At 39.2% G+C, this 14,098-nt stretch overlaps 1 protein-coding gene across 2 annotated transcripts in view; it reads right to left on the bottom strand.

Moving 5' to 3' along the window:
- The window catches only part of st3gal3a (ST3 beta-galactoside alpha-2,3-sialyltransferase 3a), a 394,364-nt gene extending 386,416 nt beyond the window's left edge, over positions 1-7,948 (bottom strand). The window contains exon 1 of one of the 2 annotated variants that reach the window (XM_039776580.1): positions 5,544-7,948. The gene's annotated coding sequence lies outside the window, so the exon portion shown is untranslated. The remainder of the gene's footprint in view (positions 1-5,543) is intronic. The other variant, XM_039776584.1, reaches the window with a different exon arrangement.
- Between the last annotated feature and the right edge of the window lie 6,150 nt (positions 7,949-14,098).

Genomic DNA, 14,098 nt, shown 5'->3' with positions numbered 1-14,098 from the left:
AGAAGAGGCAAACAAAAGAAGAAAGCCATATACCAGGAGCTTGTGGACAAGTGGTGGATAACTAGTTGGTGGACTGTATGTGAGCTGATCGAGGTGGGTTTTTGGGGCTTCACAATGTGGTCACTCTGCAGAGTGCTATCCTGACTGGAGATAATGGGAGCTGACAAGAGGAGGGCTATAAGAGAAGTTGACAGAAGTCATGGATCAAAAGAGCCAATCCATGGAAGGCTGCTGTTGGGATGCGATCCAGGATCAGTCACCTGGGTGAGGGGTTTATGACGGTGAAAGTCCCGTAACACCCGAGGACAACAGGAACATCACTGATGATGCAACTCAGTAAATATAGAAGTGTTCCAAGTTACACCATGTACATTTGATTCACTATTCAAAGTTTTCTATAAATGCCTAATGTACAGAAGATAAAACAGTATGTATCACAAAGAGTGTGCTCAAGCTTTATCCCCCCGCTAACACCATTACTCGGTTTCTCTAACGAGGTACACCATAGCTTGCACTCACTCCGGATTCTTCATTTGTGGCATTTCATAGACTGTAGTTTTTGCTCACCAGTTTAAACTATTTTTCTCTACCTTGCCATTCCAGATAATTCTTTTATTCTTAATCTGCTGTTTCTCTGATGGCTTCTTAACTTTCAAATAAGCTGCAATAATTTATGACAGTCATCATATAATAAAAAAAAAAAGAGTTATTTATGGTGAGGTACTCAACATGACCTTTATATAATTCCCTTTTTTTACAAAGGAAAGACTTGCACTCTCCGATCAACTTCCTCCCGTTGTCATGCAGCCATTTCTTCCGAGGTTTTTGTGATGTGGCCAGCATTACAAAGAGGAAACGACAAGTAAAGATGCATTTAAGCCAACAAATCACTGCTTGTACTATATCACAGTGACTAAAAGTACTTTCCCTAAAATGAAGTTAGATGGCTTCAGTTGAAATGAGTAACATCTGTCACTTACCTTTCCTACTATTAGTGTACAAGTCCAACTCAAGCAAGTCAAGTAAGAGGAAAGTTAGAAGCGCTTCAGCCAGAACACATTGACATTAAGCAAACAGACAAGACAGTTGAGGATTCCAGTATTTGTGAGCTAAGATGTAAGTGCTGGCCAGTCCAGAGTGCTAGCGACCTGAAAGCACCACAGAAAACTTTAACATCTGATGAGCCAGAAATCGACTTTTATCAGTTATGCAATTCAGTTTTTTAGGCACATATTCAGGAACAAAACAGAACAGCTTTCTGTACAATGTGCATATGAAATGTTATTTTTGATTACACAATTTTCTAAGATGTTTTCCTGCATTTCAGAATTCCCCCATTGTTCATTTCCAACAGCTGACATCATGTGGTTATCATACAGTATTTCAGACTCTGTACTGGCTGCATTTAGCAAGACACTTGACATACTGATGTCTTACTTATCAGATAAGCCCGACGGCAAGTATCTCTCTGCTTTGTTATCCTACACTGTCATATTCTTTAAGTGAAATTACAGACTTTAAAACATGCACAAGGGCCCTTTTATTTGGGCAAACTCTGAGGCCAGCTGAGTAAACTGTTTAGGGTGAACGAGTCAAATAGCTAGGCCATGAGAGTTTCCAGGCCATGAGACATCAAGTGAAGTGGGGTGCACGTGTCTCAGAAACTTTCAGACAATTCAGAGCGACTACGCACTGCTGTGTGCCCAGTAGCCATCCCCACTTCAAGGAAGACTCCTTCTAAACATGATGGAGCCTGAAGTCTTTAGAGTCGTATCACTTGTGTCCCAGTACTCTTTTGTTTAGTTTCGATCTTTAGGTAACCTTGAACTCATCTCAATACTGGCCTCATCCCTCACATTTGTTTCTCTACTCTACATTTGGATTAACACAATGTATGGTTCAAATCTGGCAGCAGCACTACAGTATATTGCATGTCTCACTCAGGATATTTCAGAAGTGATATGTACATTATTCTGTGTGTTCTGGATAAACGGTGCCTTCCTTTCAACCATTTTCTGTCAGCGTTTATTTATTCCATCCATCAATCCATTACCCAACCCGCTATATCCTAACTACGGGGTCACGGGGGTCTGCTGGAGCCAATCCCAGCCATCACACGGCACAAGGCAGGAAACAAACCCCGGGCAGGGCGCCACCCCACCACAGGCTTATTTATTCCAATTTTGGTTACTTTGTACCAATCTCTTATTGCTAGTCATCTTGTTAGTGCCTGACAAATGCCCATTAATACATTTAATTTATATAGATATCAAAAAAGTCCATCAAATCCAACTTAAGAGTTTGTTTCATCCATCCATCTATTATCCAACCTGCTATATCTGAACTACAGGATTGCGGTGGTCTGCCTGGAGCCAATCCCAGCCAGCACAGGGTGCAAGGCAGGAAACAAACCCTGGGCTGGGTGCCAGCCCACCGCAGGGCACACACACACACACACACCAAGCACACACACGAGTGACAATTTAGGATCGCCAATGCACCTAACCTGCATGTCTTTGAACTGTGGGAGGAAACCCATACAGACACGGGAAGAACATGCCAACTCCACGCAGGGAGGACCCGGGAAGTGAACCCGGGTCTCCTAACTGCGAGGCAGCAGCGCTACCCGAGTTTGTTTGATTCCTTTTAATTTTTCTTTCACAATATTAATAACCAATGTTATTGTCAGGAATACATCTTGACCAAAAGAAGCTCCTTGATGATTTATTTCTGAGAAACTCAAATGCAGCTACAAGTCTGACAAGCAGCTAGCCACACAGCTATCTGCTTTGCACATCATCTCATTTTCCGGACTTCTGCTATTTGGTAATTAGAGTTGTTCAAATTTTTAAAAAAATATTTGTCTTTAGGAGAAAAGTGGGAGTGAATAATTCAACCAAAGCTGGCATTCATAAATGGGAGTAGGGTCACACATTGTGTGGGCTTCCTCTTACAGTTGCTTCCATTTATGTTGTTTTTTCATTAAAAAGTGTGTTTTTTAGGAGTTAACTAATAAAAAAGAATGTGCACATTAATCGCTTTCCTGTGCATTCAAAACAAAGGCATAAAAACTCCAATGTGCAGATCTACCTTGGAGGGGTTGAAGACAGAAAATGTGTGGAGACAGAAGTACAGTCCCTCTGGACAGCAACGTGCGTATGTGGAAATTAAAATCTGCCATCGTGTAGAGCTTCTCCTCATTGGTTAGTCTATTCATTTTCTGGACGTATTTATCTTATTCAGGTTCATATGAAGCTCAAAGTATTTAGGAACTGTTTTTCTTCATGTTTGAAGTCAAACTGAAACATTGACATTACACTGAACCTCAAGTATTCACTGCACACTGGCTGGGCATTTTTTTTAGGTGGACCCGACTAGTGCATAGGATTGATTGCTCATCCAGTGATACCACTGTAAGAAAGAACAAATCAGTTTATATGAGGTAGCCAAGTACCCATGGATGGAATGTGTGTTTGTGTAGCTCAGAGAGTGAATGGGCAAAACCAAAGATTTAAATAGCTTTGGATAGGTCAGATTATGGTAGCATTTAATGAAAAATATCTCATGCCAGAATAAATACATGGTGAAAACTAACCCCACTGAGATGTCATAGGTATAGATAGACACGTTAAAAATGGGCACTATCTGAAAACACCCGTCCAATTCCCCAGCATCACTTCCAGAGCAGGAGACAGACAGTAGCTAGAAAGGACAGACAGAGATTTGAAGAAACAGGTGACACAAGGACTCCATTTGCAACTCAGCACAACAAAACAGACAAGAGGGGCATAGCAGAAAGTAGAAGTCATCAAACCTCCTCACAGGCAACAAGAAGCTGTCTTTGCAGCAGACTGAGAAACACAAAGTCTATGCAGTAGAGGGCTGAAAAATCAGAGTGACCACTGATGCAAACTGGGAATGGGAACGGGACATTGCAAAAAAGTATACAAGCCACGCATCCATCCTGTGTGCTGCTGGTAGTAGAATGATGTAGTTATGTTTTTGTTGCCCAAAATGGGTTCCTAATTATGAGGAAATCAACGTTTAAATGTCACAGTATACTAACTCATTGCCTCTAATTAGGCGCCACCCTCCATTACAGGATATACCCATCTGCATGTTAGGCTTTTCAAAAGGTTAATGCTGCAACGCAGCTTAAATCCTAGAATGGTCCCAGATATATTATAGTAAACTCCATATTGCAGTTCAGTCAAGTGTCAGTGGAATGAAGTAGAACAAGGTAGGTCCTCCACTAGCTGACCACCGAGACACTGGTGTCGACACAGGAGAGCATCACCTTTGAGCCCACTCACTAACATGTAGATGTAACCTTATCAAGTTAAAAAGTTTATTGTCATGGGATCATAGTTAAATGGAAGTCTTAGTCACACCACTCTGCAGATTGGTGACTGCAGGCAGCTCAGTTCGTATAGGGAGTTCAAGCAATAAACAGTTATCACTCAATCTCAAGACATCTAAATTAACAACAATGACAGATTTGAATCCAGACACTCGTTTCATAGCACTTTTCACAGAGAACATTAGGAGGCTTATGTACCTAAAGACGTAACTCATTTGTATCTGTGCAGGTCCAAAATGTGATTATTTACTTTTGATTAATTGCTTGCTTTTAATAAAACAAAATAATGTATATACGTCTTGAAATATTTTGTCTCTTTTTTTAGGTACAGTAGAATAAATATGTGTGTTGAGTGAACAGGTAGCTGGACACAAGCAAATAAATAGCAACCTCAGCCCTGTGCAAATATCCCAAGGTGTTTTCAATGCAAATAAGAAAACAGGAAAAAAATATAAATAAATAAATAAAAACTATACAGAACAGAATGGTTCACATATACTTGCTGTACAAATGAAGAGCAGGGTGCAAAAAAATAAACACAACCTAAAGAAAGTTCCTGATCTTATGATGCGATTGTCACTTTCTGTGACGGTTATCAGTGTTATTTATGTAAGAGTTTGGCCCACTTGTGCACTTTTTTTTCTGTCTGATTTTAAACCTTGCAAAGACCAATTACATTTTGTTCCTTTTAGTGTCCTAATAACAGCAATCGGGTCTAGAGGATGCTGTTGATTTTCTTCATTTTTCAAATGATTGACACTACAACTTGTGTTACACTGTGGTTATTCTTTTTTTAGAAGCAAGTACTGTACAATGATGATTTAAAACTGTTAAGCTTTTAAAACACAAACGTGTACTTTATCAATAAACAGAAATATAAAGTATGCCACGGAAGGAAGACTGTTATTGACACTGTACACGATCTTTTATTTATTTATTTATTTATTTTTTGTTTCTATCACAATTGCTACTACTGTCTTTTTTTTTTTTTTAAAAAAGAGGGACGCTGTGGTCGCCCAGCCAATGTCCTCGGTCACTGAATTGGCGGCCCGTCCACGTTTGCGCTCCTCATTGCGCTCGATCCTGAACTGGATTATGCCAGGAGAATAATGGATGAGGAGTTACATTTTTTTTTTTCTTCAACTACAAAACAGAATTACCGGTTTGGTTTGCATTTACTTACATCTTCTCTCGGTCAAATCATACGAGTCCACAGGAAGATGTAATTCATTTTCCGAACCAGTGCAGCGCTAAGTGACCATGAGATGGCCCAGAAACCCTCGAGCCTGGAGGCTGGAGCTGATAGTCATTTACGTCTTTTAGACCCTTTGAATGCGTAAATCCAGATGGACCGATTATGAAATCTTGGCGGCAGTAATTCAAAGTACGATGTGCAGATTGGTTTCAAATGGTCTTAATTTCAGTAATCAACGGATTACGTTGCGAGGATATTTTTGTGAAGTAACGTCTGGCACAAGCGTTTGAAGTACAGCAATCTATCGAATGCCAGTTTGTCTCTTTCATTAAAACAGAGAAAAAATGCGTACATTTGCTAATAATATTAAATTAGTGCGGGTAAACTCCTCAGAAGTGGCTGGTCATGATTTCGACTTGTGATGTATTAGCCCTGCTAACCACAGCGCCATCCAGCACCTATAAAATGTTATTAATTGGCATTCACGTCAGTTTAGGGTGCAATGTGCCCTGTGTTGCTTCGATTTGTTTCTCTGACGGCTTACCGAGAAATCAAGCCTGATAAGTGACACGAGTTGCCACGAAAAACGTTCATATTGTAATCTGTTCAATTAGCCAATAAAAGTGTAATTTCGCTTGACTTCTCATTGCATCCGTAATGGCTAAAGCGGTACAACGATCAGCTCACTGGTAAAAGGGAACTTCCACATTCTGGTGGGTGTTCGAGTCATGACAACATTCCAAACGCATGTATCCAAACTGACGACTTTAAATTTAAGAGAAACTGGATTTGTAAATTACCGCCGCGATGGATTAGCATCCAGTCAAGGGATGGTTTCTTCTAATGTGCGGGTTCTGGTCCCTGTTCAGCAGCGACTCGATGGTGGCTACTGTGATTTTGGGCTATACAAAAATGTATTATGTTGTATTGTACAAACGAAATAATGAAATGATAAAATTCTGCCTTGGACATCAATGTCTTTTTTGTATGAATTATAACTGTCTGGCAATACTCATCGACTATTTACCACGGATTCTTTATTTCAACATTCACGGCAAAAAAGAAGAAAAAAAAAACGGTATCAGACTGCCTCATGAACAACTACACTTTGAACTGTCACAAGTTGTAAAAGACTTTACATATTATTAATACACAAGTAAGCATTAAAATGGTGCTAAAAGAAAATGCTATCCTTCCTTGGGACTTACTATTAACATTTTAGATGTCTGGCAATTGAGGAACATCACTTTGCATTCCACACAAAATGTACCATTAATGAAGCAATCATCCTGGGCGGCCAAACTGGTGTTCGTCCCACAAGGAGCGACAAACCGTTTTTAAGTAGGTACAACCGAAATAACCTTGAGTTTTTAAACATTCAAAAATACAAAAAATAAATACATTTTTAAACATTCAAAAATAAAAATAACAAAGTGTCAATCATCCCAGCTCATCAATTTATTGAATTTCAAGATACCTATCAAACTATCCTGTATCAGCATCCTTGTCGAATCTAAACCATCAGTTCAAACGATTGGCACAGTAGCTGGATTTTGGACTTCCACGCGCAGCGCTAATTAAAGGTTTGCCGCTCGATCACTGAAAGGCAAACTTGAAAGAGAACAGAGACACGCACAAGGGTCCAACGATGAAGAGGAAGGAGCACAGTACTTACGAGACTGGAGCAACGTACTCGGAGAGGCAGCTATGGTGTCTCAAAGCAAATCAGCAATACCAGCCGACCTCGAGTGACGCGAGAAGAGTGACAATCGAGCAGGACCGGATTGAGCCGCCCCGCTCCGCTCTCCCGCGTGTCTTCGGATGTTATGACCTGCAGCTGCGAAGGGTTAACTTCGGACTGCGAGCGCGGCGCGTGATCGGGAATGATCGCTGGATGGTAAAGTCCGAGAGACGACAGAGCGAACACGTTAAAGGACTTTAAGATGCCTAAGCACTTTCTCTTTCATTAATCTGTAGTGTGATTACTGTCGCGACTTTGAAACAAACTAAAGTTCAAAGCTCCTGTCACGTGTACCGAGGAGTGCTTTGTTTTTACTTGCCAGCCTGACTAACTTGTAACATATCACCACTCTCGTTCTCTTTTTTAAATGTCACTTGACAAAGAAAATAACGGAAAGCCATATTAACATTTAGAGACACCTCAGAACGAGCGTCAGATATCTATAAAAAAGGCAGATTTACTTTTTGTCGTTTAAAAATATCTCAGAATATGCTCATTTGCATTTAAGATATTTGCAATAGGCTTTGAGATCTCAACTTATAAATATCTCCAAATAACTGCTTGAGCGTTTCAAGTACAGTATCTCAAACTAACCTTGCATGCATTTTAAGATAATTGTATCTAGAAATCACTTCCTGTAAAACTCTATTCTTGCAGCTGGACATTCCTGTCTATTTTAAGATAATTTGGAATGTATTTAGAATATTTCGCAATGAGCAGGAAGTTTTTTTGAGATCTCTTGAAATCTGAAAATGGACAAGAATCTTCCTCGAGATATCTGGAAATGTATTGGAGAGATCTTAAAAAATATTGTAGCTATCCCAAAATGCTAATCACATATCTTGAAAGAATTTCATGTTTTTTCTAAAATATCTTTACATGTATGTCAGATACCTTGAAATACATTTTAAGATATCATTGGATGAATGGGAAATATTTAAAAATGTATTTTAGATATCACCTACAGGGAATTTCAAGGTATCTTGAACTTGACCAGCTAAATGAACATTTACAGATAGCACAAAACATATTTCCAGATATCTTAAAACACAGTTTACTTTTTAAGATGTCTGAAACTCATTTTGAGATATCTTAAAATATGTTCCTTTACATGTTAAGATCTCTGAAATTCATTTTGAGATATCTCGGATGCCTATCAAGATATCTCAAATGGACTTTGCATACATTTTAAGATATCTCAAAATGACTTCCTGTAAAATTGTCTGTTCTTTCAATGGAACTTTATGTCTATTTTAAGATATCTTGAAATATATTTGAAATATCCTGAAATACACAGCAGGTTATTCTGAGATATCTGAAAATATATATTACATATCTCAAAATGCCCACAGATGTATTTTAAGATATCTCAAAATGCACAGGAACTTATTTTGAAATATCTTGAACTGCATTTAAGAGACCTTGAAACACATTTTAGATGTGTCAAAATGTACAGCGTATCATTTCAAGATATCGGAATATCTGTTTGAGATATCTTAAAATATATTTCTGATCTCTTGAAACAGACACATTCATCCATCCATCCATTATCCAACCCGCTATATCCTAATGACAGGGTCACAAGGGTCTGCTAGAGCCAATCCCAGCCAACACAGGGCACAAAGCAGGAAACAAACCCCGGGCAGGGCGTGAAACAGACACATTTCAAATATCTGTATCTTAAATGCATTTCCAGATATTTATTTATTAGTCACTGGCTAATGCATATTAAGACTGTAATAATGGTTTTATTTGTGCATGTTATGTAGCACTATGGAACTGATGTCCTTTAGCAAGCCCTTGGACACTGTTTAAGTGTTGCCGATCATTCGATGGTAAACAAGAATTCAGACACATAAGGTGGCAACAAAAATGAGCTGGGGATTCTGACAAGACAAAGTTCATTTGATACCAGCCATCGATCTCCTAGCTGCTGGCTACACATATCTGGAGTTTCGTTCAGTCATGTCTTTGAAAGCTCAGGCAAAGTATAAGCTCATTTGCCCTATGCTGGGAAGCTCAGGGTATTTAATTAATAACATTATGACAAAAAGCCATTGCGTAGATTGCTTTACCGGAAATATGAAAAAACACACTTGAGGAGGGCTAACATAAATCTGCCCTAAACTAATTGATGGACTGATATGTTCAAAATAGATGAGTTGATTACTATAATAAGAAGGTCACTGCTCTGCTTGGAGTTAAATGGCATGTAACACGTGTGTCACCACACCTCAGCTGAGGCCTCGGCAGAAGACGTTCTCCATAACAGACATTCAATTTGATTGATTAGATCCAAGTCTGCTCCCTACTCGTGTGGTTCTCTTCACATAAATGTGGTTATTTATCCTGCATTCCAAAATATGTGCAGCTTCATTTAAGTGGAGGCTTGGGCCTATCCAGGCACCACTGTGTCAAAGAGGAGCTTTAGTAAAACAGCTACCTATGTCAACCAAAATGAGACACTGGTGGTCAAGACTCAGGGCTGTCTCATGTGTCATGCCACAGGCCTTGAGCATCTGCAGGAATTACCACAGTGAAGAGTTATGGGGGAAAATGCAGGTAGCAATTAGCATATCAGAACAACCAATCAGCTAACCTGCTGCCTTAGCAGAAGAAGGCGTCAAATTATCAGACGAGACTTATCAGACTTCCTTGGTTACTGAACACCCTCACGGTGCTGACTGGTGCCCTTTCAAGTCTAGCACCATGCTCCAGATCATGTCAATCACATATAAGGAAGGAAATAATGGCTGAGTATCCACAAAACATATGTTGGCCAATCACTGTGTCAGCAAAAGATTTAGGCCAAATAATCCAAGTTCCTAAAAACTATCTGACTTGTGGTCTGACCATTGGCTTTAAAGGCCATTAGAAGAAAGATCTAAATATGAATCCAGGCAGCAAGGATATGTAAATGACAGCATCACTGAGCTTATTATGCCATACGAAAGCAGGATTTGGAGTCTAGATGGCCAACAAGACTACCTGGACCAGGAGCAACACTCTCAGACACCCAGTGTGCAGAATTTTGCCAAAAACACAGTGGAATGGCATGTGCACCGCAGAACAGCCACAAAAAAACACCCACAATCCACAGGCCGTCCCCATCCCGAAGACGGTGCTGCTTAGGCGTCTCTGCACAGTACTTGTCAATACAACTGACACGCCAACATGGACTACTTTCAGTCAACAAATCACTCAGCAAAAGTGTGTCACGAAATGTGCCGAGGGCTCCTTTACACCAACAGCGATACGCCTGTATAGCGTCTCACTGAGACTGGGATTGCCAGATCAGAAGCTTGTTTTTCATCTCTTCCTCGTTTTTAGCCATTGTGGTGTGTGTGTTCAGACCAGAGTGGATGTGTGTTTGTATATTTAATTATTAATGGAGCTTCTGTAAAAAGCCACATTTTCAACTGGGGACAAATAAAGTTCAATCTGTCCACAAACCCGGACAACAACCTCTCCTAGCAGCTTCTGCTGTGCCTTACAGACCACTAAGCACTGCAGTCAACACTGAGCGACAGGGAGGTACAGTAGTCGCTTTTATGGACACTGAAATGAAACCGAGGACAGTCAGATAAGAATAATGAACAAGCACAGCTTCGGCAACCAAAGCCTGACCCTCGGCACTGCGCTACACCAGGAAATCGGGCTCACCTCCCCACAGAAGGTGGAAGAGCCATTTGCTAGTTATTTATTATCTATTAAATGTCTGCTGTATATTAGTGCACAGTCTATGGGAGGTTCTTGTAACTCCCACAAGTTGAATTGATTTGCTATATTCTAACTACTTCTAGCCTCTCTGACTACAGATTAGTCTCTCTCAGTTAGTGAGCTGCCTTGCTGAGAGTGAGGCATGGAGGGCACACGGTTTTAAAGCGGGCCTTAATGTGCCTAATAGTATGAAATGCAACGTGCTCTTATTGAACGCGTAGTGCCGCACGTCAGAGCGTACTGAAGGCTAAGTAAAGCATCTTTAAGTATGGAAACAACTGAGATTTGACAAGAAATGCTACGTGTGTAACAACCTTTTCTTTATATTCTTGTGTGGACTATTTGCTTTGAATTTTCACTAAATCTTTTAAATTAAACTTTTGGACTGAGAGATTTCTTTCGTCACACGTTTGACCCGCGCTTGATCCTGGCCTTACACACCAGCAGTTACAGAAGGAGATGAACAGTCGTGGAGGCCCTTAACCCCCAATTGCTCCAGGGACGCTGTGCAATGGCTCACCCTGAGCTCTGTCCCTAAGGGGTATTCAAAAACAAAGAATTTCCTAATACAAGAAATTGCAGAAGGAATAATAAAGAACAAAAAAAAAAAACAAGAACTTTGTCAGCTTGTATAACATTCTCATGTCGAGAACAAGCAAACTAAACATGATGTAGAGACAGCATTTGAACCCTGGCCCCTGGAGTTATGAGGCAGCAGTGTTAACCATTGTGTCATTTCTTCTACAACTGAAAACATTTGGAAGTTCCCCTTTAATTTACGAATGCACTTTGATGTTCACTTGGATTAAACAAAGGCTGCCATGATAAAAGCGTTCTTGCTAACTTAACGTCCATTAGTTCAAAGCTGTTTACTGAAATGCTGTTGGCTCTTCTGATGTCCTAGAATGGCTACTTGGAAAACGTGAAGCTACACATTTGGAACTTGCCTGTGCTCAAGGTGAAATATACTTTGTTTTTTTCCTTTAAACAACCTTTATATAAAGTGTCCTAAAGTATGCTAACTGGGAAGCAGGCCACTCCTTTCAGTATACAGTGAAGAGCATACTGTTTAGATAAGAGATCTATTATTTAGAACAATTCATTGAACAATCACAGCGGTACCTTTCATCAAACTTCCTCAAATATTTTTCATTGTAGGATGTTTAAGCCCAAAGTGCTTGAGAAGTTCATGACAAGAGCTTCTCATTTTTTAGTTTTATTAATTTTAGTTAAAAGCAAATAACAATGCACACAATCAAATCAAACTTAACAAAATCAAAAAGAGAGGAGAGTCAGTGTGGAAGAATAATTCTAGGGTAACAAAGCTTACTGTATATCTTAAAGAAATAGCATAAAGGGTTAATGAATGTCCGAAACCTTTGCTGGCATAAAAAGGTCAAGTGAACAACAAAATGTACTGAAAGATGACTAAGAGACGACAAAGAAATCAGCAGATGTGCTCTAAACAACCAGAATGGAGAGTTGTTACATGCACAGAAATTTCAAGGGTGGTAGCTCATCTCAAAAGGTATAAGAAGAACCAGAATATAATAGAACAGCCTTTAATTTTATATAAGTCATTTGGGTGTAAACCAATGGACCAACCACAGTAAAAGTTTTGCATTGATTGACACTGTACGTAAATTCAATAGTTTATCAAATGAACCTCTGTTCTTTGTTTCTCTCATCATTCTGACCGTGCTGTAATCGACTGCTTTTTAAGAATGCTCCCTCCAAGGCATTTTGCCAAGCAGTAATTAAAAGATACTTAGCAGCTTTTCTCCTGCCTGATAACTGATTTGTCCTGTTAGGGGATGTTTCTTTCTTTAAAATGACTAGGGGGCTCTGTCCCCTGCTTGCTTCGCTCACCAACCCCTCTGTGTGGGCACTATGCGCTAGCCACTTCACGGCTCTGCTGCTCACGTAAGGGGAAATAGATATACAATTTAAACAGATTGTTATTTTCATGGGAATTGTTACATGTGCATAATAGACCTAACTATTTTACATTACAGCGAGTAATTAACCATAGCAAAAAATAGAAAACTTAATAAATCGAAAGAAAATTATGTTTCATGTTGCATTGGAGGTATTCATTGCATTATACATTTTCATTCTGTTTGGCTTAGAATTAACACACAAGTACTTCTTAAACATACACTTTTACTGGAAAACTTAAGTAAAAACATATTGGAATAGAAACATATTATTTGGAATTAACTTTTTGTCAATATCGCATTGAATTTTGATTCCGTGTTTGGAGTTACATTGTGACAACGCAACATATAATTGCCAGTGAGTGAATATCGTTTCTCTCTAATAAATAAACTGACTTTTTCTAATGTTTTTCCCAGTGATTTGTTAATTGTCATAGCAAAAGCTATTCTAATGGGAAAGTGTAAACATTTTAGTATGAATAGGATATCGAGATCTCCTTTGGTGTCTAATGTATTCCAAGGAAGATGTACTATTTGACCTTTCTTGCCGCTTCTTAAAATTTTACATGTCAGAATTGTTTGACCAATTTTGAAGACAACTAATCTTGTCCCATTGCATAGCCCTTCACTCATACATAAATTACGCAATAACATTACGATAATTTCTTCTTTCAACAGTAATTCGGCTGGTGGAAGACCGGACAGTGTTAATGGTTGTAGATATATTACGGGATATTGTAAGTTGATGATTTCATCATCCGCACAATCACCACCAACTATTTCAGCATAATCTATTGGTACGCATTAAACCAATTTGCCATGTAACCGATCAACAGTTTTCACGTTAATTCGTTTGACTTCATCATTTCTTGGTGCTAGGATTGCCCGTGTACTCATTTCTTCTGTTGATAACCCTTTGGGATGAAATTCTTCATTAAGATTTGGACATAATAAGTCTTCTTTTATTGGGAAATTAAAGTGAGGAAAACGTAAAAATTTATAAGAGCAAAAACATTCACACAAATGAGAGGTGAAAAGACTGTTAACCATAAATGGTTGAGAGGAGGGTGGAACTTGAAAAAATCTCTCGGCAATAGTCTCGTCTCAAGATTTTCTTTTATAAAAGAGAGATGTTAAATTTCTAC

The sequence above is a fragment of the Polypterus senegalus genome, chromosome 14 (assembly GCF_016835505.1).
Source record: "Polypterus senegalus isolate Bchr_013 chromosome 14, ASM1683550v1, whole genome shotgun sequence".
In the NCBI taxonomy this organism is placed as follows: Eukaryota; Metazoa; Chordata; class Cladistia; order Polypteriformes; family Polypteridae; genus Polypterus; species Polypterus senegalus.
This window is presented reverse-complemented; position numbering and strand designations above follow the sequence as displayed.